We start from the raw sequence: 27,177 nt of genomic DNA, 5'->3' as shown, positions 1-27,177 counted from the left end.
CCTTGCTTAGTTAAAGAGCACTGCAACACAGAAGCACGCCCTTTGGCCCATCTAGTCCTTGCCAAACTGCTATCCCGTCGTTCCAAGCCTACCTGTCACTTCCTTTGCAAGTAATTGGGTGGCTCTTAGGCTTCTGTGGTACTTTAACACATGGTGGTGGCTTTGTATATTATTATGGGGGTTCTTTCTCACCCTAGGGTGGTCATGTGCCAGAGGCTCCCACCTATCTGTTCAGATCTCCAGGGAAACTTTGAGATCTTCCTGGAATCTTCTTCTCCATCCTCATGCGAATTCCACACAACAGAGCTCAGAGCAGTTATTGCCCTTCCAAAAAGCTACCGTTTACTCCTCCCCACATTAAATGTTGATTTACTTGTCCACCTCTACCCCAAGCCATCTGCTGATCTTCTCCTTACTGTCCAGGTTTTGTCTGTTGTTGCATAGGCCATCAACGATTGTCCCATCTCCGTCATCCTATGATCCAAGCCAGTTTCTCAAGGGTGGACAAGGACTACGCCCATCGTCTAAGTTCTGCCTCAGTGTCTCTCCTCCACGTGTTCTTTATCGTCCCATTTTCCTCTTTCCATTTCCATTTTAACGTCTGCCTGTCGGTGTTGTCGGTTGACTTCATCAAGGTATGGCCAAACCAGCTCCATTTCTGTTTGCGTGTTTGTTTCTCTATGGACTTCCGGTCAGTGTTTCTCCCCCACAGTGCCTGGTTGGTTACTGAGTCAGTCCATCTGATGATTAGGGTCCTTCTGGGCACTGGGCGATGAAAGTTCCAGGTTTTGGTTCCTCTCTTAATTCTGGAATTCTACCACTACCACCTAGTTCCAGGATATTAATAAATAGCAAAAAAAAACGGACAGCTGTACTAATTTCATCTGCCATTTAATGTGAAAAAGAACTCTCTTCCTTTTGCCTCTGAGGTGATTTGTATCCATTCTGCCACTGCCCCAATCCTTTTAAGTGCCTCCATTTTAATAAGGAGAAAAAAATCCATTAGGTGGCACTTTATTAAATGTCTAGAAATTGTCCTGCATCTCAAAAGCTGTGTTAATAGAAATATAGGAATGAGAGAAATGGAAAGGCCATTCAAACTTTCAACCCAGCTCCATCATTTATCTTGATCCTGGCTGATCCTTTGTCTCTACACCTTGCTGTCACTCTCTCTCCCTCCACTCTGATGACATACGAGGATGGACTGGGCTTGAGCTCCCTGCAACAATCAACTGTTGCGTCCGTTTCAATTGTGGCACTTAAGGGAAGTCTGGATAAGTACAGGGATGGAAGGGGATTTGTAGGGTTGTGGTCCAGGGGTGTGTAGACGGGACTAGGCAGTTCAGTTCAGCATGGGCTAGAAGGGCCGAAGGGCCTGCTTCTATTCTGTAGTGTTCCATGACTCAATGGCATAGTCAAGGAATGGCAGGAGAAAACCTACAGGAGAAAAGGAATTTGGTGACACACAGCATATGGACTTTAATAGTAAATTTACTTTGAGCTTTGAACATGGAAACACTAGGGAAAGAACGCATGCACATCAGGGCTGGTAGACCATGGTCACATGGTTGTGGTATAGATCATAAGGCGCAGAAATAGAATTAGGCCATTTGACCCATCAGGTCTGCTCCGCCATTTGATCATGTGAGATTTATTTCTCCGTTCAACCCCATTCTCCTGCTTTCTCCCTGTGACCTTTGACACCCTTACTATTCAAGAACTTCTCAACCCCTCACTTATAAACATACCCAAAGAATTGGCTTCCACAGTTGTCTACAGCCATGAATTCTACAGGTTCACTACCTCTGGCTAAAGTAATTCCTCCACTGTTATAATAAAGGGACATTCTTGTAATCTGAGGCTGTGCTCTCTGGACCTGGACTCTCCCGCTATTGGAAACATCCTCTCCACATCAACTCTATCCAGGCTTTTCAACATTTGGTACAGCTGGGAGAATCTTGGGCGAGGGTAAAGAAAACAAGAGATACAGATGGGAATAGAGAGTGGGAAATCAGATGCATGACATTAATTGGATTGGAGCAACTGCTAGTGCTATGTGATTGGCTAGGGGTCAGCTGTGAATCTAGTTGGCTGGTAAGAGGGAAATTGGAGGTCATATTTCAATAGGGGTCCCAGGAATATACACTGTTTTTAGATTTTGTGCCTCTCTCTAGTTCTGCAATGATCCTGAAGTCCAACACTCTGAGATCTTTCAAATCCTTATTTATGGTCTCTTTTAACCAATACTTCTAACTACAACAATGATCACCCTGTTTCCAGCTGCCAACACCCTTGAATTTCAATTCTGTTCCTAAACCAGCCTTTCTGTTCACATCTCATTTCTCAATTAAAGTGGTGCTTGAAACCCCACTCGTTAACCAATTTATGTTTATCTTAACATTTCCCCCGTGTGGCTTGGTATCCAATTTTGCTCCTGTAAAATACCTTGGGATGCTTTGCTTCAGCAGCACTGCTGCCTGAGTGGAAGAGGTTGGCGTGCAGTCTCCCCGTTGATATAGCTTGTTAGTAGATCGACTCAATTAAATCACAGACAGCTGCATCATGCACCCTGCTTAAAGCTGGTTAATAACCAAGCTGATTGAATCAGCAGCCTCCCTGTATCTGAGCATGTGGTTGTTATGGCAGAGCCCATTAATAAACGGCTAAGACGATTCTAGCAGTGTTCTGCTAAAGATGGGAGGATTACTTTGCAAAGTGAAATGTCTTTTTGTTCTCAACAGCCTAGGTATTCTGAAGATGGAAGTTTCTTTGCAGTGAAGTTGGAATCTGTTATTTTGGGAGAAGGAATGAATAGCGTACTTCTATAGAAACTTAAGTGAGGGAAAACAGAAGAGATGAAAAGGAAAGCGTGGAGTGTAAAAACTAATCCGAATGAAGGTGTCCCAACCGTGTACTTGGCTGTGAAGCAGATTCGGCAATTCTGCTCATGAATATGCACATGTCAGCTAATCATTATTTCATTATAAGATAATAAGATATAGGAGCAGAATTAGGCCATTTGGCCCATCAAGTCTGCTCCTCCATTCAATCATGGCTGATCCTTTTTTTCCCCTCCTCAGCCACACTCTCCAGCCTTTCCCCATAACCTTTGATGCCATGTCCAATAAAACTCTCTTAAATACACCCAACAATCTGGCCTCCAAAGCTGCCTGCGGTAACAAATTCCACAAATTCACCACTCTCTGGCTAAAGAAATTTCTCCGCATCTCTGTTTTAAATGGATGCCCCCTATCCCGAGGCTGTGCCCTCTTGTCCTAGACTCCCCCACAATGGGAAACATACTTTCCACATCTCCCCTGTCCAGGCTTTTCAACATTCAAAAGGTTTCAATGAAATCCTCCCCATCCTTCTAAAATCCAGCAAGTACAGACACAGAGCTATCAAATATTCCTCATATGATACCCTTTCCTCATATGATACTTCTGGAATCATCCTTGAGAACCTTCTCTAAATCCTCTCCAACGCGAACACATCTTTTCTTAGATGAGGGGTCCAAAACTGTTCACAATACTCAAGGTGAGACCTCACGAGTGCCTTATAAAGCCTCAGCATCACCTCCCTGATCTTGTATTCTAGACCTCTTGAAATTAATGCTAACATTGCATTTGCTTTTCTCACTACCAAATTTACCTGCAAGTTAACCTATAGGGTGTTCTGCACAAAGACTCCCAAATCGCTTTGCATCTCATCTTTTTGGATTTTCTCCCCATTTAGAGAATAGTCTGAACATTTATTTCTACTACCAAAGTGCATGGCCATGCATTTTCCAACATTATATTTCATTTGCCACTTTCTTGCCCATTCTCCTAATCTAAGTCCTTCTGCAACCTACCTGTTTCCTCAACGCTACCTGCCCCTCCACCAATCATCTGCAAATTTGGCAACAAAACCGTCTGTTCTGTCATCTAAATTATTGATATTCAGCATAAAAAGAAACAGTCCCAACACTGACCCTTGCGGAACGCCACTAGCCACGGGCAGCCAAGCAGAAAAGGATCCTTTTATTCTCACTCACTGCCTCCTAACAATCAACCAAAGCTCTAACTATGCCAGTAACTTTCCTGTGATACCATGTGTTCTTAACTTGGTATGAGCCATTTGTGTGGCACCTTGTCAAAGGCCTGCTGAAAGTCCAAATATACAACATCTACTACATCCCCTTTATCTATCCTGCTTGTAATCTCCTCAAGGAATTCTAACAGGTTCATCAGGCAAAGTATTTGGTATTATGGTGATATTTAACTCCCTTCTTTGTCTTGTAGTGCTTGTCAAGACTTGAGCAAAGCATGGCAACATTACGCTGCCTGCTCACATTCAGCCTTGCCTGAGAAAGTGGACTACCAAGTCGACTGATGCTGAAGACTAGCAGTATTCAATTTATACTCAGATATTCCCTTCCAGCCAAGATGTTGGCATCTAGTTTTCCATCTGAGAGTTTTAGTAAACGGCCCTGTTTGGCCTAATGTTTGTTGTTTTCTTTTCCCTTAAAATCCTGTTCGCTTCCGTCTCACTCTCTCTCCCCGCACTTGGGCCATTTCCGAGCATAACTGACAAAAGAGTCTTGGCCCGAAACATCAAATGTTTATTGATGCTGCCTAGCTTGCTGAGTTTCTCCAGCATTTTGTGTGTGTGTTTTTTGCTCTGGATTTCCAGCGTCTGCAGAATCTCCTGTGTTTACATTCTCACCAACCTGCAGCACAAAAAGACGTTCAAGTTTACTGTTTCTATATAAAGACTGTGTGCTCTGTATTAGATTCCCATACAGCTCATCCTAACTAACTTGCCTGGAATGATCCCAGAAATCTTCTTACGCTAACCTATTCTGCCTTTAATTCACATCAGTAACCAGCTGTTCTGTGAAGGATTATTTTGTTTTCTTGTGGAGGCTACCTCAGTAAGTATACTTAAGACAAGATTGAATTGATTTTTGCATAGTAGGGGAATTAAGAGTTATGGCGAAAAGACAGGTAGGTGGAGATGAGTCCATGGCCAGATCAGCCACGATCTTATTGAATGGTGGAGCAGGTTCGATGGGCCAAATGGCCTATACCTGCTCCTATTTCTTATGTTCGTATTGTGTTTTCAGCCAGTGTTCTCTTTCATATAAAATACTCCAAATCTGTCCTTTTTCTTCCATTAAATTTTATGTCCCATTATCCCAAATGATAATTTCTCAAATGCTACTCCTCTAGAAATAATTCAATGGGAAACAGGCTTAGGAGGCCAAGCTGAATCACTTGGCTGAGGGCCAGATCACAAACTGGGTGTTGTTATGTCATGTCCTGTTATTCAAAAACATTAAAACTAATTGAAAATAAAATAAAGAGTTGGGACGTAAGTCACAAACTTTGCTTTCTCTTTAAGTGAGGTAAGCACGTATCATGGGTGGTGTCACGACGTATGCAATCCTCATATTTTTACAAATGGAATACTTAAAGAATACTTACTCAAACTACAAATATGCAATAGCATTCAAATATTAAATACACGACGCTCCTCTCTGCCTAGCTATAAAATCCAACTCAATAGAGAATGCATCAGCTGTACATGCTATGTAGTATATAGTACAACTACTAAATACAGACGTCCATAGTGTTGTGTATTTTTTTAATTGTCCCATTCAGGCCTAAGCGTTTGCTCACGTGGAAGATTTCTTGAGGGATAACGTCCTTCCTGACAGGGGAGGTCACTCTGCTTGGCAGGAGAGACTTGGGGCCTCCTTCATGATGGTTGTAGGAGTTGACTCTGACACTGCAGGAAATGGTTCTGAAAGCTCTGGACACCTTTCTTCTCCTTCTTCTTCTTCTTCTTCTTCTTCTTCTTCTTCTTCTTCTTCTTCTTCTTCTTCTTCTTCTTCTTCTTCTTCTTCTTCTTCTTCTTCTTCTTTCTTCTTCTTCTTCTTCTTCTTCTTCTTTTTCTTCTCCTTCTTTCTTCTTCTTCTTCTTCTTCTTCTTCTTCTTCTTTCTTCTTCTTCTTCTTCTTCTTCTTCTTCTTCTTCTTCTTCTTCTTCTTCTTCTTCTTCTTCTTCTCCTTCTTTCTTCTTCTTCTTCTTCTTCTTCTTCTTCTTCTTCTTCTTCTTCTTCTTCTCCTTCTTTCTTCTTCTTCTTCTTCTTCTTCTTCTTCTTCTTCTTCTTCTTCTTCTTCTTCTCCTTCTTTCTTCTTCTTCTTCTTCTTCTTCTTCTTCTTCTTCTTCTTCTTCTTCTTCTTCTTCTTCTTCTTCTTCTCATTTGTCCATCCTGATCTTGAGAAGATGCATTTAGTTCACCAGAGTGCTTTTTTTTTTGTTATTGTAACCCCCCTTTAACACCTGATCTCTCCTCCTGGTTTCCTCATCCACATTATCATCTGACGAATCCTCTGTTTTTGTATCTCCGTTCACTCCTTTCTTTTTGGCCTCCGCTGGGCTTTGCTCTTTGCATTTACTTTTACAAGCAACTTTTTTTGTCTCCCGCTTGAAGTTTATGCAATAACCTTAAAGCACACAGAATAGATTCTGGTCCTTCATATTCACAAAAGCTGAATGCTTGCAACTTTCTTGAAGCTCCTTGTACTTTCTTCCAGCGTGAAACCAAGTCACGTTTTGCAAGTAACTGCCTGATTAACAAATCAAAAACTTTCTTAGATATGTTGCCTACAAAAACTGTTGTAGTTGGACCACTGCTATCAACACTTTCCCACTTCTTCTGAGCAACGTGGCCCTTCATTGGTCTAATATGCTTTCCAACCAGAGGCACAGAGGTTGGCACCCCTAGCACTTACTCTCCCTCTGATTGGACAGTGGTTCATGTTCTACAGCACCTAGATAGATTTGGCATCATTAATAACCTTTTTTTTAAAATTGACTTTCAGTTTAGTCTATTGCAGAGGATGAGGCGTGCCAATTGTGGAAGGATCTCCAATCAAGTTGTAGTTGTCTCAGCCAATCATGCCCCCACAATGCTGGCTCTTCTGCTTTAACCACAAAAAAAGCTCATTGTGGCTTGTTGGTTGTTGTATTTCACTGTTACAAATGTCATTCCCACAGGTGTTATCTTTTCTCCAGTGTAAGTTCATAGCTGGGTACCTGCAAGCTTCAGTTTGGTCTCTTTGAAATGCTGTTCAAACTCATTTTGTGGAATGACTGAAACAGTTAAGCCAGTGTTCATTTCCATTTTAATTTATTTTCTGTTCACTTCTGGTGTAGGCCATATTGTTTATCTATTGTCAGTTTTCACACTGTAAAACTCAAGGCTAATTATGTCTGTATCACGCTCATCATTATCAGATTTTTCATCAATACTGTACAGGTTGTTATAACTATATAACCATATTGTTATATGGTTATATAGGTTAGTGCCCTTTTTGAAACTGCAACTTAACTTTTTATCTTCTCCTCTTCCCTGTGCAGTCCACTTATTTTTGTCTGCCCCACATGCTCTTTGAGTTTTTCCTATTTTGTATCCTGATTGAAGTCTATTACATCTCTCTCTGCTATTTCCATTGATACAGCTATTTCAACTGCTTTTTTAAATGTAAGTTGTGCTTCAGTTAGGAGCCATTTTTGAATGCTTTCTTGTAAGATTCCACAAACTAAGCAATCTCTCAGTACATCATTAAGCTCATCACTGAACTGACAATGCTCAGACAACTTCTTCAATTCAGCCACTAGTGCTGAACCAGACTCCCTTTCCTTTTCATTCCGCTGATGAAAATCAAAGAATTCTGCAATCGACAATGGCTTTGGTTCTAAATGTTCCTGCATTACTTCTGCTATATTCAGCAGAGCTCATTTCAGCTGGTTTGGTTGGAGCAGGTAAATGCCAAAGAAAACTGAATGCCTTTAAATCCAATCCATTCAGTAAAATTGGCATTGGTTTCTCATAGGCCATTTCATTTCCTTCAAAATACTGCTCAGTTTGCTCGATATGCAAAATCCAGTTATCTGTTGTGCAATCGAATGCATTAACATTTCCAATGTAGCCAGCCACCTGCTCTTTTTTATGATTATTATTACCCAGTGCTCACTGTTTATGAACCCGTGAATTCTTCCATTTTCTGCCTTTTGTAACTCGACCACCTTTGCTGCGTTGTTTTTTTTTTAACTTGACCATTTCCCACTGCACTTTTGCTCTAACTCAAATTCCTCGCCGCACTTCAGCAGGTTCGTAGCCATCGCAGGTTCATTTTAAGAGTGGCTTGTCCCCATATATAATTAACGAGTTAAATTAAATAAGTAGTGCAAAAAAAAACCCAGAAATTTTGAAAAAGCAGTGAGGTAGTGTTCAGGGGTTCAATGCCCTCTCGGGAATCTGATGGTAGAGGGGTAGAAGTTGTTGAGTGTGTGCCTTCAGGTCCTGTACCTCTGCCATGATGGTAGCAATGAGAAGTGGGCACGTCCTGGGTGATGGGGGAGGGTCATGGGGGTCCTTAATGATGGATGCCACCTTTTTTGAGACATCACTCCTTGGATACTACGGAGGCTGGTGCCCACGACGGAGCTGACTAAGTGTACAACTCTCGGCAGCTTACTTTGACCTTGTCCAGTGGCAGCCTCCCCCCACCGTCCATACCAAGTGAAATGCAAGGAGCTTCAAGGAAGTTGCAAACATTCAGCTTTTGTGATGCAGCCTGCTAGAATGCTCTCCACAGTACATCGGTAGAAACTTGCGAGTGTTTTAGCAGACATACCGCGTCTCCTCAAATTCTTAATGGAATATCGCCACTGTCTTGCCAACGTAATAACTGCATCAATATGTTGATCCCTGACACCCAGGAATTTGAAATTGCTCACTCTCTCCACTTCTGATCCCCCTATGAGGACTGGTGTGAGAACAAGTCGTTAAAAATCCAGGTGCTGAATTTTAACGTCTTCGATGGTTGTAAGTTATTTCTCTTTAATAAAAATTCCAATGATTGAAGCAGTTCCAAACTCAAATTTTGGCAATTCTTTCACTTTGTCAAATGTTGCAAGCCCACCCAGGTGCGGATGTCAAGTGCTCAGATACAATCCTGGCTTTCCTCCGCATTTCGGTCCTTGCGCACCCGAGCAGACTTCAGGGCTGTCAGCAGCAGGGAAGTATTATCCGTGAGATTTACGATCAGCAAAAGTGACACTGGACCGTGGGCTCATTCGGACATGTGGAGCTGTGTTTATTTTTTCCTGAATGTCATACATCAAAATGCCAGCCATTGTTAAAGCTGTCATTCACAGTGAGTGAGGCTTGAGAGGTGTGCGCTTTTCCTGACGAAATCAGTTTCATTTTAAATTGATCAACCAAATTCTCAAACACCGCAGATTTTCTTCTATTAAGTCAAAGGTCAGAGGCTAAATGTTGGGGAGTCATGCAACAAGCCCAATAAAGCTGTACAGCACAACAGAAAAGCCCTTTGGCCCAGCTAATCTATGGTGATCCCTAATCCCATGTGCCAACATTAAATAAGTAGATAATCAGATTTTAATTTATTCATCAATGTATACAGCGAAATGCGTCATTTGTCTTGGCAGTCAACACACCCAAAGGTGTGCTGGTGGGGGCGGGGGCCAGTCCGCAAGTGTTGCCGCGTATTCCAATGCCAACGTAGCATGCCCACCGTGCTTGCAAGAGCAGAACAAAACAGAAAATACCAGGCGACGAAACAACAGCAGCAAAGCCTCTCTCACACATAGCGAGTCCGCTAAACCCAGGATAGGTGGCTGCAGCATCCAGTCTCCAGCGGACTCACGGATCCGCAGACATTGTCCCATTAATCCCATAGACCTCTATGCCTTCCCCATCCATGTAGGCATCGGAATTCCTTTCAAACAGAAACCTCTATCTATTACCTCCTCTGGCAGCTCATTCCATCCTCCATGTGGAAAAACATGTCCCTCCGATTTCCTTTCACTTTCCCTCCTCTCACCTTAAACTTCAGTTGTAGATACCCCTATCCTAGGGAAAAGACGCTGGCTATCTATGCCCCTCATAATTTTATAAACCTTAATGTCATCGTAGCCTTCTAGCCTTCTCTAACAATGGTCCCTGTCCCACACACAAAATGTTGGAGGAACTCAGCTGGTCAGGCAGCATCTATGGAAAAGAGTAAACAGTTGACATTTCAGGCTGAGATCCTTCTTCAGGACTGAGAAGGAAGGGGGAAGACGCCAGCATGAGAAAAGATGGGGGAGGGAACGAAGCTAGCTGGTGAGGAATTGGAGATCACAAGGGGAATGGGGTGGGGGGAAGCAGTCTATCCTTGAAAGTACAGCCCTCCGTTCCAGGCAAAGTTCGAGTGAATCCTTCTTGCACTCTCTCTATTTCCACCGCATCCTTCCTGTAGTATGCTAATCAGAACTGTACTATAAAACTCCAAGTGCTGTTAGACAAATGAGTGCTGCAGCCACAACATGGCGCCCCTAGTTCTCAGTGTCCTGGCCTTTAAAGGCAAGCATGCAATTGCCTGCCTAAAACTTCTACACAGTACTTCATTTGTCAATGTGGGGTGGACAGCAAGTTTGGAAATCTCGTGGGTGCAACACTTTACTTACTGCCCGTTATGCCTTTTGAATCTTCAGGCAGCAATGAAGGTCCTCCATCTCTGTCTGTCATTGGCCATCTTCTCTATTGTGCCCCAGGTGTGGTTCAGGGTCCTCATTTCTACCTCTATGGTGAGACGCCAAGTTGTCCTTGGTCTCCCATGTTTCCTTCAAACTTCAAAGGTCCAATGAGGTGCTGCCTTGATGATGGAGTTGTTCTCATCACATGCCCAATCCACCTCCAATATTTCCTCATGACGATTGTGGCCAGGTCCTCTTGGTGACACTGAAGAAGTAGGATGTGGTTGGAGATCTTCCTCGACCAGAAAATATGAAGGTTCTTCCAAAAGCCCATGGTATGGAATGACAACAGCTGGGCAAGATCCTTCTCTGTCATGCACCAGCATTCTGACCCATACCAGAGTGTGGACAGAACACAGCTCTGGTACAGCTTCACCTTGGCGTGGACACTCCCTGTACTTGGTTGATTCCCGTCTGTTGCACGTTGATTTGAAGAAGTTTCTAACTGTTGAAGCATCAATAGACGTGTCAAGAGAGAGAAAAGGAAAAAATTATCCGAAGTTACTGTGGGTCCCTTATGGAGAAAAGGGAAACTATGTTGGGGAATAAGAAAATGGCAAAAACACTGAACATTTTTTTTTTCGTTTCTACTTCCATGGAAGAAAATGCAGAAAACATTCCTCAAAAGCTGAAGAACTGCGGAATAGTGTGAAGGGGAGCTCAAAAAGTTAACATTTGTCAAAAAATTAGTATTGGAGAAATAAATAAGAATGAAAGACAATGAATCTGCAGGAACAGACGGCAGGCTTCCTAGGGTTTTGAAGGATATGACTGTAGAGGTAATGGATAGACTTACTGAAATCTAATTTAAAAAGTGTATAGATTTTAAGTTGATTCTCTATAAGAGAAGGTGGAAAATGTAGTTCCACTATAAGAGGGAAAGATAAATCAGACAGCTGTAGACATTGTATCCTGATAGACAGCAAATAGAATTATACAATCTATTATTTGGAAGTGGTAGTGAGACACTTTGAAGACAATAATAGGATTGGGGCATGATGGTTTAACAGAAGGGAACGCCATATTTGGCAAACCTGGTGGAAATGTTTGAGGATGTAACTAATGTAATGGGTGGTGGGATGGGGATACATTGCTACCAAAGAAGTTGTAAGGCATTCCTTCCCCCTGCTAGCCTGCAGGTCACCCTTGGGCAGGGTGTAGAACCTGTTTAGCCCCCCCCACCCCCCAGAACAGGGTCTCGTGAAGCCATGGGAGCAGGTGGTGGACGGTCGTGTGAGCAGCTGGTGCATATCTCAAGTCCTGGCTATGCAACCACTGATGCCAGACAGGCAATCTCTGAAGAGTATTGATAACGGCTGGGGTCACCCGTCTGGTAAAGACACCGCCCAGGAGGCAATGGCAAACCACTTTTGAACTGATGAAAATCAGTTCTCATTTAAACGGTGACCTGATCTAATAATACAGACCAGAGCATGGCGGGTTCACCTCGTTCTTCTCCACACTCCCCTCTGAGGGACTTCTCTTTGTACAAGTCACCTTCCAAAGAGATTAGTATCCACGAATTGAGCTGCCATGACATCCATTTTGGAGAGTGGAGGACCTATATTTTACTTAGGTAGTGACTGAAGGAAGACCTATGGAGGGGTGGGAATATAGCTCTACCAAAGGAGGTGTAAGGCGCTCCTTCCCTCCGCTCGCCTGCAGGTCACCCTTGGTCGGGCAAGATTTAACTCCTGCTTAGCCCCCTCGATCAGGGTCACGTGAAGCCCTGGTTGCAGAAGGTAGATGGGCTTATGAGCAGCCGGTGCAGATCACAAGTCCTGATTTTGCGACCACTGACACCAGGCAGGCAATCTCTGAAGAGTATTGATAATGGCTGGTGGTCACCCGTCTTGTAAAGACACTGCCCAGAAGAAGGCGATGACAAACCGCTTCTGTGGAAAAATTTGTCAAGAGCAATCATGGTCATGGAGAGTCCGTGATTGCCCACATCACTCGACACGCACTTAGCAAACAATTGAACTAATGTAGGGGAATAAGTTGAGATGGTGTATCAAAACTTTCAGAAGTTCTTTATTAAGGTGCAAACAAGAGGTTATCAATTAAATGTATTGTATTAACAGTAATTTATTGAATTGATTTTATTACTTATATCCTTCACATACATGAGGAGTAAAAATCTTTACATTCTGACTCTGTCTAAATGTACAATGTGCAATTTATAATAGTTTATAATAAATAGTATATACAACGGGACAGTTCATAAACATAGAAATACAATTGTATTAGCATGAATTAATTACTTTGATGGCCTGGTGGAAGAAGCTGTCCTGGAGCCTGTTGGTCCTGGCTTTTATGCTGCAGTACCGTTTCCCAGATGGTAGCAGCTGGAACAGTTTGTGGTTGGGTGACTCGGGTCCCCAATGATCCTTTGGGCCCTTTTTATGCACCTGTCTTTGTAAATGTCTTGAACAGTGAGAAGTTCGCATCTACAGATGTGCTGGGCTGTCCGCACCAGTCTCTGCAGAGTCCTGTGATTGAGGGAGGTACAGTTCCCGTACCAGGCAGTGATGCAGCCAGTCAGGATGCTCTCAATTGTGCCCCTGGAGAAAGTTCTTGGGATTTGGGGGCTCGTACCAAACTACTTCAACCATCTGAGGTGAAAGAGGCGCTGTTGTGCTTTTTTCACCACACAGCCAGTGTGTACGGACCACGTGAGATCCTCAGTGATGTGGATGCCAAGGAACTTAAAGCTGTTCACCCTCTCAACCTCAGATCCATTGACGTCAAGAGGGGTTAGCCTGTCTCCAATCCTCCTGTAGTCCACAACCAGCTCCTTTGTTTCTGCGACATTGAGGGAGAGGTTGTTTTCTTGACGCCACTGTGTCAGGGTGATGATTTCCTTTCTGTAGGCTGCCTCGTTATTGCTGTGTATGGAGGTTTGGTTAAAGAACGAGTAGTAATAACTGAATCAATTTTGGATTGAGAGGATGTAACGATTGGAGTACCATAGGGGTCAGTGATGGTAACTCAGATGCCAACAATCTGTATCTCTTGGGTGTCAATATCTCTGAGGACCTAACCTGGTCCCAACGTATCAATGCAGTTATAAAGGAAGCAAGACAGTGGCTATATTTCATTAGTCATCTGAGGAGATTTGGAATGTCACCTTAAACAAATTTCTACAGATGTATCGCTTAGAGCATTCTGACTGGCTGGAATGGGGAGGGGGGCACTGCACAGGATCGAAATAAGCTACAGAGAGTTGTAAACGTAGCCAGCTCCGTCATGGGAACTAGCCTCCATGGCATCTTCAAAGAACGATGCCTCAGAAAGGCAGCGTCCATCATCACGGACCCCCACCACCCAGGACATGCCCTCGTCTCACTGCTACCATCGGGAAGGAGGTACAGGAGCCTGAAGGCACACACTCAGTGATTCAGGAACAGCTTCTTCCCCTCTGCCATCAGGGAGGAGGTACAGGAGCCCGAAGGCACACACTCAGCAATTCAGGAACAGCTTCTTCCCCTCTGCCGTCCGATTTCTGAATGGACATCGAACCCATGAACGCTACCTCACCACTTTTTTAAATTTCCTGTTTTTTGCGCTACTTATTTAACTATTTACTGTATTTATATTTACTGTAATTCAGTTTTCTCTTTCTCTCTATTATCATGTATTGCGTTGTATTGCTGCCGCAAAGACAACAAATTTCATGACATATGCCGGTGATATTAAACCTGGTTCAGATTCTGATAACAGTTAAGTGGATAACAGGATCATAAAGAAAAACACCCATGGTCTGGCAATGATTCAAAAGCCGGCAAGGATAATGCAGAGACACTTCAGGGAGATATACAGCGGCTATATGAATGAGTAAGGGCAGGGCAGATGGAATTTAGTGTGCAAAAATGTAGGCTCATCTGTTTTGGTTGACAAAAAGAGACAGGATTAATATATTTTTCAGTGGGGAGTGATGTAATGGTGTTGGCCTTCAGGCGAGCCAGATTGTCATTGTACACACATCAATGAAGTTTAACATGCAAGCAATTACAGAGGCAAATTGAATGCGAGCTATTTTGATCCTTATTATTCAATTGTTTTTGACTCTCTTGTGAATTGTGCACTTTTTCTGAAGGCACCTGAAAAGAAGGCTCAATCACTAAGTGTATTTAAGGCAAATATTGATAAATTTTCAATTGTAGTGGGCACCAAGGGAATTGGGATTAGTTCAGTAGAGAGATTCTGAGGTAAAACATCAGTCATGGTCTTTCACTAGCAAAGCATCCATGAGGGGCCAAAAGACATAGGCAGGCTTCTGTTTCTTACATAGACACAGTGATGTATGTTCTGGTCAGGATGTCTCAGCTGATAGTGGCAATTTTTGGGCACCCTGGTGAGTTAGAAACATAGAAAACCTACAGCACAACACAGGCCCTTTGGCGCACAAAGTTGTGCCGAACATGTCCTTACCTTAGAAATTACTAGGCTTACCTATAGCCCTCTATTTTACTAAACTCCATGTACCTATCCAAAAGTCTCTTAAAAGACCCTGTCGTATCCACCTCCAACACCGTTGCCGGCAGCCCATTCCATGCACTCACCACTCTCTGAGTAAAAAACTTACCCTTGACATCTCCTCTGTATCTACGCCCCAGCACCGTAAACCTGTGCCCCCTCGTGTTAGCCATTTCAGCCCTGGGAAAAAGCCTCTGACTATCCACATGATCAATGCCTCTCATCATCTTGTACACCTCTATCAGGTCACCTCTCATCCTCCGTCGCTCCAAGGAGAAAAGGCCAAGTTCACTCGACCTATTCTCATAAGGCATGCTCCCCAATCCAGGCAACATCCTTGTAAATCCCCTCTGCACCCTTTCTATGCCTTCCACATCCTTCCTGTAGTGAGGCGACCAGAACTGAGCACAGTACTCCAAGTGGGGTCTGACTAGGGTCCTAAATAGCTGCAACATTACCTCTCAGCTCCTAAATTCAATTCCACGATTGATGAAGGCCAATACACCATACACCTTCTTAACCACAGAGTCAACCCATGCAACTGCTTTGAGCGCCCTATGGACTCGGACCCCAAGATCCCTCTGATCCTCCACACTGCCAAGAGTCTTACCATTAATACTATATTCTGAATGATTATATTCATTCAGGGCTGGAATAGTGGTGATTACTTTGATACTCGGCTCTTCAGTGAAAATTTCTACTGTGCCCAAAGGCTTGTTGGAACTTGTGGAACACTGGCCAGTCTTATAGCCAGAAATGTCACCCAGTCCTCCTTCCTCAAGGTAGTCTGTGCATAGTTTGAACCCACCGGGCAATCAGTGTCATGTCACTGATTAAAGATCGCGGTCTACGTTGAGCTAAATTTCTCAACCCATATCTGGACAAGGAGCCACAGCTTATGATTCAGGCTTAAAATAAAGGAGTTTGGTCCCTCTGTATTTAGACATGGTAGCGTAGTGGTTAGCACAATGCTTTACGGTACCAGTGACCCGGGTTCAATTCCTGCCACTGCCTGCCAAATTTGTACATTCTCTGCATAACCGTATGGGTTCCTCTGAGTGCTCCAGTTTACTCCCACAGTCCAAAGATGTACCGGTTGGTAGGTTAATTGATCATTGTAAATTGGCTCGTGATTAGGGTATGGTTAAGTTGGGAGTTGCTGGGTGACATGGTTCAAAGTGCTAGAACAGCCTATTCTACACTGTATCTCGATAGATAGATAGATAGATAGATAGATAGATAGATAGATAGATAGATAGATAACATGCATGTTCCTGAAGTGAATTTCTTAGTACTAGAGAAGACATTTGTATCCATGTAATCATCTCCTTTCTTCAAAGAAAAATACCCACGAACAAGTCTGTTCTTCCTAAATCCTTTTCTCTTTGAAAACACATCTGTTTCCATTATGAATCTAGTTAAAATTTTAATTCTTCATTCCAAGAAACATTCCCTAAGGTTATTTTGTTTTGAATGAAGAAGATTTACAGCTGACAAATAAAGCCGCTTTTCTGAAATTCTAAGACAAAGCCCTTGAGTGTGGTTGGTGCTGAGAATCTCCACAGCAACTGCTCTAATACTATCTGACATTACCAGTAGGGATTATTTATCTGCTCAACAATGAGTTTATTCAATGTTTCGTTTCGCTTTTGAGTTGGTGTTTCATTCACTGCCACTTCTCTTGCGAGAAGCCTCACCATGAGGAACGCCAGAGATTCCGCAGATCCTTGAGCAACACTAACAAAATGCAGGAGGAACTCAGCAGGTCGGACGGAAACATTAGCTGTTTATTCCTCTCTGTAACTGCTACCTGGCCTGCTGAGCTCCTCCGGCATTGTGTGCATATCACCATGTAGAAGACTATAAGACCACGAAATACAGGAGCAGACTTAGGGCATTTGGCCCATTGAGGCTGCTCCACCATTGAACCATGACTGATCCACTTCCCACTCAGTCCCAATCTCCTGCCTTCTCCCCGTATCCCTTCATGCCCTGACTAATCAAGAACCTGTCAACCTCTGCCTTGAATATACCCAATGACTTGGCCTCAACAACCGCCTGTGGCAGCAAATTCCACTAATTCACTATTCTCGTGGTTGAAGAAATTCCCCTTCATCTCTATTCTAAATGGACATCCCTCTGTGCCCTCTTGTCCTATACTCCCCACATCCACTCTTGCTCTTATCCTTTTGAAAAAGTTATTGTTTAGTTTTTTCTTGATTCTTACTTTTTATCATTTTTACATTAATTAAATTATAATTTGAATTATAATAATTTTATTATTAAAAAAATAGAATCTAAACCCACTACCAAAGTCGAAGCTATTTGGAAAAGAAAGAAAGACGGGAAAAAATCCTTATCACATAGTGATTCGTGTTATTAGCCAACATCTGTACTTTAACACCAAATCAAAGGTTTTGAAAGTAGTTCAAGAATGGTCCCCACAATGTTTGAAAGTTTTAGTTAGAATCAGAAATTGAACAACGGATCTTCTCTAAATTTAAGCATGACATAACATCACGTAACCATTGAGCGTGAATAGGCGGAGCAACATCGTTGCATTTAAGCAACACCGCCCTCCTAGCTATAAGAGAAATAAAAGCCAATATATGCAAATCAGATGTCTCCAAAGTTATGCCTTTTTCTCCAACAATACCAAACAAGACAGTCAAAGGGTTAGGCTTAAAATTTACTTTAAAAAGTACAGAAAAAGTTTGGAATACTTCCCTCCAGTATTTTTCAAGATTTGAACATGTCCAAAATGTATTGTTCAGTTTTTTAACTTGTTTACAGTCATCTTTTCCCATTTTCCCTGGTTTGACTCCATTGTTCCTATGCCATATACATTTTCCTCCATGGCTCCCACAGTATCACACATTTTACCACTTCTTTGTTGTCTCTGTACTTGATTAAAACGGATTTCCTCATTGTTTACCAAATCTGAGATATCCAAGGAGAAGATCTCTTTTCATTCTCTCAGCATACATGCTACCTAATCTGTTAAGTATTTCCCTGCAAATTTAAACAACAGACAATTAATGCTGAGGGAACTCAGAAGGTTAGGCAGCATCTATAGAAGAAAATAAACAGTGATGTTGTAGGCCGAGATCCTACATCCAGACTGTCAACATTTTGGGCTGAGTCCCTTTATCAGGATTGGAGTCACCTCCCCTAATATATTTTCTTCTGCTTTTTTTTTTGTTTTTAAGACCATAAGACAAAGGAGCAGAAATAGTAATTTTGTACCATCAGGTCTGTTCCTCCATTCCATTGGCTGACATTATCTCTCTCTCAACCCCTGTCTACTGCCTTCTCCCCATAACCTTTGGCAACCTTACTAATCACAAACCTATCAACCACCACTTTAAATGTATCTAATGACCTGGCCTCCACAGTCGTCTGCGGTAATGAATTCTATAGACTCACCACCCCCTGACTGAAGAACTTGTTCCTCATCACAGTTCTAAAGGGACGTTCTTCTAATCTGGCGGTATACCCTCCAGTCCTAGACTGCTCCAGTATAGGAAATGTACTCTTCACATTCAGTCCATCTAGGCCTTTCTATATTTTATAGGTTTTAATGAGATCCCCATCAGCTCTGGTAAGTGCAGGCCCTGAGCCATCAAATGCTCCTCATTCGCACACCTTTTCATCACTGGGATCATTCTCTTGAACTTCCTCTAGACTCTCTCCAATGCCAGTATGTCCTTTCTTAGATAGGTGGCAAATCAGCTCGAAATCCTCCAAGGGCAGTTTACCCAATCACTTATAAATCCTTAGCTTTATCTCTGCTCTTGGATTATAAGCACAGGAAAATCGAAACCAAGAAATGGTCTGAATTCTCTATGGAATCATTAGAAGATATGAGGCTTTGAAGTTTCATTGTAGTTTGACCTCCAGTTCTGTTAGAGCAGCTGTAAATGTTAGTACAACCTTGCCAATAAATTGGAAAATGGTATATAGCAACAAGACCTTGCATTGAGAATGTGGTGTTGATGAGGAATAACATACCTTTAAGAAGAAATGAATATTCTACATTATGTGGTCTAACTTTTGATGTTACCAGGTACTACAATGGGAAGTTGTCTGCCTTTCACAATCGATGTTCCCTTTCTGATACTTGCTTTGCAAAGTAACAACACAACAGAGCCTACAGACTTTATAAAGAACTCACTTACCTCTGATGCTGAAAGATGCATTTTCCTTTGTACAGATTAAGTGGGGAACCTTTATTTTCACAGTACTGAATTGGCTTTATTACTTATATCCCTCACATACATCAGGAGTAAAAATCTTTACGTTACGCCTCCATCTAGATGTGTAGAGTTCAATTTATAGTAATTTGTAATAAATAGCATGTACAACAGGATGGTCAACGTAGCGTAGGAATACAATTATATTAGTGTGAAGTGGGAAGATCACATCTGCAGATGCGCTGGGCTGTCCGTGCCACTCTCTGCAGGGTACTGCAATTGAGGGGAGTACCATGCCCCTTTAGAAAGTCCTTAGGATCTGGGGACTTGTGCCAAACTTCCTCAACTGTCTGAGGTGAAAGAGGCGCTGTTGTGCTTTTTTCACCACACATCCGGTACGTACAGATCACGTGAGATCCTCAGTGATGTGGATGCTGAGGAACTTAAAGCTGTTCACCCTCTCAACCCCAGATCCATTGATTCATTCATTTGTTGTGTGCCATGTTGTATGACATCACCATTATGTGCTTTGTCAGGTGCTGTGAGCATTCATGGTTTTTCCATGCTTAGAACCATAGAACATTACAGCACAGAAACAGGCCTTTTGGCCCTTCTTGGCTGTGCCGAACCATTTTTTCCCTTTTCCCTTTAAACTTTCCCCCCCTTCACCCTTAACCCATGTCTTCTGATTTTTTTTCTCCCCTAGCCTCAGTGGAAAAAGCCTGCTTGCATTCACTCTATCTATACCCATCATAATTTTATATACCTCCCTCATCCTTCTACGCTCCAGGGAATAAAGTCCTAACCTATTCAACCTTTCTCTGTAACTCAGTTTCTCAAGTCCCAGCAACATCCTTGTAAACCTTCTCTGCACTCTTTCAACCTTATTAATATCCTTCCTGTAATTCAGTGACTAAAACTGCACACAATACTCCAAATTCGGCCTCACCAATGTCTTATACAACCTCACCATAACATTCCAACTCTTATACTCAATACTTTGATTTATAAAGGCCAATGTACTAAAAGCTCTCTTTACTACCCTATCTACCTGTGATGCCACTTTTAGGGAATTTTGTATCTGTATTCCTAGATCCCTCTGTTCTGCTGCACTCCTCAGTGTCCTACCATTTACCTTGTATGTTCTACCTTGGTTTGACCTTCCAAAGTGCAATACCTCACACTTGTCTGTATTAAACTCCATCTGCCATTTTTCAGCTCATTTTTCCGGCTGGTCCAGATCCTTCTGCAAACCTTGAAAACCTTCCTCACTGTCCACTACACCTCCAATCTTTGTATCATCAGCAAATTTGCTGATCCAATTTGTCACATTATCATCCAGATCGTTGATATAGATGACAAATAACAATGGACCCAGCGCTGATCCCTGTGGCACACCACTAGTCACAGTCCTCCACTCAGAGTAGCAATCCTCCACTACCACTCTCTGACTTCTCCCATTGAACCAATGTCTAATCCAATTTACTACCTCACCATGTATACCTAGCGACTGAATCCTCCTAACTAACCTCCCTGCAGACGTCTTGGCAAATTCATTCTACAAAAGTGGTTGGTCACTGCCTTCTTCTGGGCAGTGTCTTTACAAGACGGGTGACCCCCCAGCCATTATCAACACTCTCCAGAGGTTGCCTGCCCTCCATAAGTGGCCACATAACCAGGACTTGCGATATGCACCGGCTGCTCAAACGACCATCCACCACACGCTCCCATGGTTTCACGTGACCCTGATCAGGTGGGGGGAGGCGGAGCTAAGCAGACGCTACACCTTGCCCAAGGCTAGCGGAGGGAAAGACTGCCTTACACGCCCTTTAGATGAGACATAGCTCCACCCCGCCACCCATTTCACTCTATAAATATATATACTAGATTTCTGACTAACCATTTATCCCAAAAAAGGGGGTGAATTTTAAACTGACTTAAATTACTTTGCTGCATTCAATGGCACTTGTGGACAGTGGGCATGTGTAGGTTGAGGAGGGGGTGGGTGGCGGGCGTCTGGTGCAGTCTCATGGTAAAGAAGCTCTAATTGAATCCTTGACGATTTGATTCAATTAGCTCCCGGATCAGCCGCAGCGGCTTCATGGCTGTGGACTCACTTCAGCGAACTTCTGTTCTGAATGTTATTTGCACAACTGTTCTCTGTACATTGGCGTGTTTGATGGTCTTTCTTTTTGAAATTGGTTCTGTTGAGTCTCTTTGTTTTGAGGCTGCCCGTAAGGAGACGAATCTTAGAGCTGTCTATAGTAAACATCCTTTGGCAATAGATGTACTTTGAACCTTGAATTGTTGTTTCCTTAGAGTCACTAGCTGCGTTCACACCAAGTATCGTAAAATTACAAAATATCGAGACATTAACAACTACAATTAACAATTGTGGTCCATCCAGAATTGTAACATGATTAAGTTACTGTGACGAGGTCATATCGCTTAGACAACAATGTAAGTACTCATTGCACCAGAGGTTTGCTTAATTAGTCACAGATACATGACTTAGTACTCGGGGGGAAGATTCCACACAGTCAGAATCAGAATCAGAATCAGGTTTATTATCACTGGCATGTGACGTGAAATTTGTTAACTTAGCAGCAGCAGTTCAATGCAATACATGATATATAATAATAATAAACAAGTAAATCAATATTGAATAGATTTAAAAGTCGTGCAAAAAAACAGAAATAATATATATTTAAAAAGTGAGGTAGGGTCCAAGAATTCAATGCCCATTTAGGAATCTGATGGCAGAGGAGAAGAAGCTGTTCCTGAATCGCTGAGTGTGTGTCTTCAGGCTCCTGTACCTCCTCCCTGATGGCAGAGGGGAAGGAGCTGTTCCTGAATCGCTGAGTGTGTGTCTTCAGGCTTATGTACCTCCTCCCTGATGGCAACGGTGAGAAAGGGCATGCCCTGGGTGCTGGAGATCCTTAATAATGGACGCTGCCTTTCTGAGACACCGCTCCTTGAAGATGTCCTGGGTACTTTGTAGGTTAGTACCTGAGATGGAGCCGACTAAATTTACAACCCTCCGCAGCTTCTTTCGGTGAACCGCCTTGGCTCTGTGCCATCAGCTGATTCTCGTGAAACCAGGTTTCCAATGTTCCCTCACGATGCCTTGGGTTTTAATCAATGAGACTTCTGGACATTTATTTGCCTGTGTTTTGTACAGCAAGGAATTGCTGGATATTGTCAAAGAACTACAAAGCTGAAATAAAAATTATAAACACTGTGGATCAGAAATTGTCAGGAAGGCAAAGTAGAATTAACACAATTGTGATAAACATTCTCCAGGAATGCTAATCCGTATTAATTATATCATCTGCCCATCATCTCACCCTGATACACCTCCTCCTTCCCTTTCTCCCTTGGTCCACTCTCCTCTCCTATCAGATTCCTTCTTCTCCAAAGCAACTCACACAAAATGGTGGAGGAGCTCACAGGTCAGGCAGCATCTGTGGAGAAGAGTGAACAATCGAGGTTTCGGGCTGAGACCCTTCCTCAGGATTTCCTTCACTTGTAGCCCTTTACCCCCCCCCCCAGCTTCTCACTTCAGCCCCAACTCCCCCGTCCACCGAGCTTATACTTCTTCCTCTCCCCCCACCTCCCACCTTCTTATTCCGGCTCCCTCCCACTTTCTTTCCAAGCTGGATACAGGGCCTTGGCCTGAAATGTCAACTATTTATTCCCTTCCATAGACGCTGCCCAACCTGCTGAGCCCCTCCAGTGTTTTGTGTGCGTTGCTCTGGATTTCCAGCATTGGCAGAATCTCTTTTGTTTCTGTGCGCTAATTTATATTTTGGTTTTCAAAGCTTACTGATCTTAAAATTTACAAAACTCAATCATTACTGAAGTTGACATCATCATTGATTTTGTAGTCATATGCACAAGTGCATGAACACAGATGCAATGAGAAAGGCTAATTGTAATAGCATCGAAGAATTAGAAATAGAGCATTCACAAGAGAAACATAAATTGTATATAAATTACACAAAATTATTTATGTACTTATTTAACGATACAGCTCAGTGATGGACCCTTCCTTCTCAACAGGTCCGACCTCACAATTACACGCACTTCACCAACTAACCTGTGCATATTCGGAATGCGGGCGTAAGTCAGATTATACAGGAATGAATGTAATGAGGACAAATAATAGCACGTCCATTGTAGTGCAATGTGGTAAAAACTGCTCAGTTTGATTGTCTGGAGTAGTCCAGTTACTCAGCTGCCTCACCATGCCAAAGATCCTGAGCCTGTGTCCCTTCCATGAGCACTTCCACATTTACCCTGTGACCGCACGGGTTTCCCAGGAGCTCCCCTCAACATCTCAAGGATGGGCAGACTAGCAAGTTAATTCTTCCCTCCTGCCCGATACGCTGCTGGCATTTTGGGCAGCAAAGTAAATCCTCCATCTCTGTCAGTGCTCAGGGCTTCCTTCATCGTGTCAGTAGCTTCCTCCCGGTTTTCACTACTGTCAGTCATGCAAGTCCCGGCTGGAGACTCAGGAATACTGTCGCACTCAGATGTAGAAGAATTCTTCATCGAAGTTTATTGTTTTGCCAGTCAGAGTTGTTAGCCATGAGCTGAACCGCCAAACCTGAAGGACAATTGGACCACTCTTAGTCTGACCTCTACCCTTTGACCTGTTTGGCATGGGTGACCCTACCGAGAGCCAAAGCATAAAGCCCTGACTCTAGCCCGTTAAGTTTTGAAACTCCAAAACATAAAACTAATCAAAAGAAGAGCACCCAGCTGGGAATAACTTGTGTACGTGGTTTGTTTAACTTTAGTGAGGCGCTTACTCATGACGAAGCAGTGTAATGCCATACATTCACGTAGTTTTACATAAAACCCGTAATGAATTATGTAAACAGCAAAGAATGCTTAATCAGACGATATATTGACAATATTACCCAAATATTAAATACCCTACACTCGACCCTGCTGAGCTATAAACTCTAACTCGATATAGAATACGTCTCAGTTTGGGGTTAGGGTTAGGAGAGTTGTCACTCTGCTCGGCAGGTGGCTGTGAAACAACCTCGAGTTCTGGGCTCTCCTCCGTGGTGATTGTAGGAGTTGAACCTGGGACTGCAGGAAGTGGTTCTGACAGCTCTCGACACCTTTCTTCTCTCAGATGCTCTTGGCATCTTCTGGACGTGTCGGCATTCTGAACACTGCACGGCAATCTGCTCAGGCTACGAGACAAAGCTCTGAGCCAGTGCTTTCTTTTGATCCGTATGTAGCTCCTCTAGCACTTTTGCTCTCAGCTTGGCCAGTACAACAACTCTCAATCTCCACAACCTCCATCAAGGGCAAGTTTATCCAGTGTGGTAAAATTGAGGGATCTGGAATTTCTGCTGCACATTACAGACACTTTGGGTTACCATGTAGACCTGAGACAGGTATGAGATCTTTCCTGGTTTCTCTAGGGATCATCTCTGCCATAATAGGAAGAGTTTCCATTTGCATTAGGGAGAATACGTCAAGGGGAGTCTCCCCTTCTGTAAATTTTTCAGGTAGTTCCTTTTCCAAGAGTAAGCAGGACAATCCATCCATGATTGGGTGCCCTGTTGAATTCATTCTTTTAATTGTGTCCTCCTAGAAACACAGGCCACCTCTGCATTCGTGCTGCTGCTGTTAGCAGAACACCTTTCTGTGGTTGAATGTAGACTCTAGTGATTGATGAACAGTAATGACGGTGAAATCTCCCATTCAACAACTGGTTGAAACATTTTCCACACTAAACTAGGCTCAAGGCCTCTCTGTCAATCAGCAAGTAATTTTTCTCTGCAGTGGTAAGAGAATGCAATGCAAAGGCTATGGCGTTCTCTTCCGTCATTGATAATATGCGACATGACCTCACCCATACCGAAATGTCACAGGCAAGCTTCACTGGACAATGTGGATCATAAATTATCTGACGTCACAATTTCCATTGTCTTTTGGAAAGGCACCTCATAATGCTTTGTCCATTGCTATTTCTTTCTAATCTGTAGTAATGAGTTCAAGGCATGGAGCCAGGTTCGAGTAGGAACCAAGTATAGTAATTGACAAGTCCTAAAAAGGACCACAACGGTGACATGTCCTTCAGCCTTGGGGCATCTACTGCTCGATCTTTCTCAGCACACACATGTAAAACTTGTGAGTCAATGGTGTGACCGCAGTAAGTGATACTTGGTTTAAAGAATTCACACTTGTTGAGTTGTGCTCTAAGCCCATAATCTTCTAAATTTTCTAGCTCTGTCTTGGGCTTTTGGAGATGATCCTTGTCATCCTTACTGGCAACAATGATGTCATCCAGGTAACATTGACAGCCTTGTAGCACCTGGTCCATAGCTTTCTGCCAGAGTGCAGATGCAGATGTTACTCCAAAACTAAGCCTACTTTAGTGATAAAGCCCTTTGCGAGTGTTTGTGGTGAGAAACACTTTGGACTCTTCTTCCATCTCCATCTGTAGGTAGGTTTTCTATCTGTAGCTAAATCCGCTTTGCTGAAGCATTTCCGTCCAGAAAGGTTTGCAAAGATATCCTCTATCTTGTGCAGAGGGTATCGATCAAGTTTCAGTACTGGGATGATGGTGACCTTAAATTCACCACAGATCTTGACAGAGCCATTCCTCTTAACTACCAGGAACCACTAGTGTTGTCCATAGGTTCCACACAACCTTGAAAAGAACTCCTTCAGCCTTCATGTGATCCAGCTCACTGGCTACTTTATCACAGGATAGTTTAAGTAACTGGATGGGCTTTGTAAATCTTGGATGTTGCATTTTCATTTAACATTATTTTCCCCCTGATATGTTTGAGTTTTCCCGTACCATCCTTGAACACTGCTGTGGCATCTTTCAGTACCTTTCTGAATTTGTTTTCAGTTGACTCTGTTGCAGGGGATATGGCTTGTTGGTTGTTATATTTCACTGTTGCAAATGTCATTCTTACAGGAATTATTTTTGCTCTGTTATAACTTCTTAGTTGGATATCTGCAGGCTTCAGGTTAGTATCTTTGAAATGCCATTCAAATTCATTTTGTGGAATAACTGAAACAATGCTCTGACAATCTGTTCAATTCATCTTGGTACACTGAAAAGTACTCGCCTTCCTTGTGATTCCACTTATGAAACCTAAAATGTTCTGCAGTCAACAATGGTTTTGGTTCTAGGTGTTCTTGCATTCTGTTCATGATATCAGCAAAGCTCATTTCGGCTGGTTTGGCTAGAGCCATCAAACTTTGAAGCAAATTATATGCCTTTCCACCAATGCACACAGAAAAATTGCCAGTCACTTTTCATTGGCTATTTGTTTTGCTTCAAAATGCTGCTGAATACACTCAGTTTACAATATCCAGTTATCTTTTGTGTGATCAAATGTTTATCTTTCCAATATAGCCAGTAAACTTTGAATTTTTTATGATGATTACCATGTTTATGAACCTATGAATTTTATCTGTTTTCTTTCTTTTTAAAATGCTTCTGTCTCTGTCCCCTTTTGAAGAGACACGTGCTGCATTTTTAAAAGCTCAACTATTTTTCTCCTCTCGCAAAGAAAGCATCTTGAGCTTTTTCAAAACTTGATAGTCTTTCTGAACTTCAGCAGGTAGGTAGCTGGCTAGGATTCATTTTAAAACTTCCACATCACCACTGTTACATTTTGTAACTCCAAAACTTAAAGCTAATTGGACTAAAAGTACAGAGCCAGGGATAACTCGGGTACATAGTTTGTTTTACTTTAGTGAGGCATGCATTTATGATGTCGTGGTGTAATGACATATGCCATTCGCATACATATAGAACCATAGAACATTACGGCACAGAAAAGCAGGCCATTCAGCCCTTCTAGTCCATGCCAAAACTGTATTCCGCTAGTCCTATTGACCTGCACCTAGTCCATAACCCTCCAG

At 42.7% G+C, this 27,177-nt stretch overlaps 1 protein-coding gene across 3 annotated transcripts in view; it reads left to right on the top strand.

Moving 5' to 3' along the window:
* Positions 1 to 27,177, top strand: part of LOC132380489 (glutathione hydrolase 1 proenzyme-like) — a 138,746-nt gene that overhangs the window by 25,130 nt on the left and 86,439 nt on the right. The gene's annotated exons all lie outside the window — the stretch shown is intronic.

This window comes from Hypanus sabinus, chromosome 24, assembly GCF_030144855.1.
Source record: "Hypanus sabinus isolate sHypSab1 chromosome 24, sHypSab1.hap1, whole genome shotgun sequence".
NCBI lineage: Eukaryota > Metazoa > Chordata > Chondrichthyes > Myliobatiformes > Dasyatidae > Hypanus > Hypanus sabinus.
The sequence above is the reverse complement of the archived record's forward strand: the minus strand, read 5'-3'. Positions and strand labels throughout refer to the sequence as shown.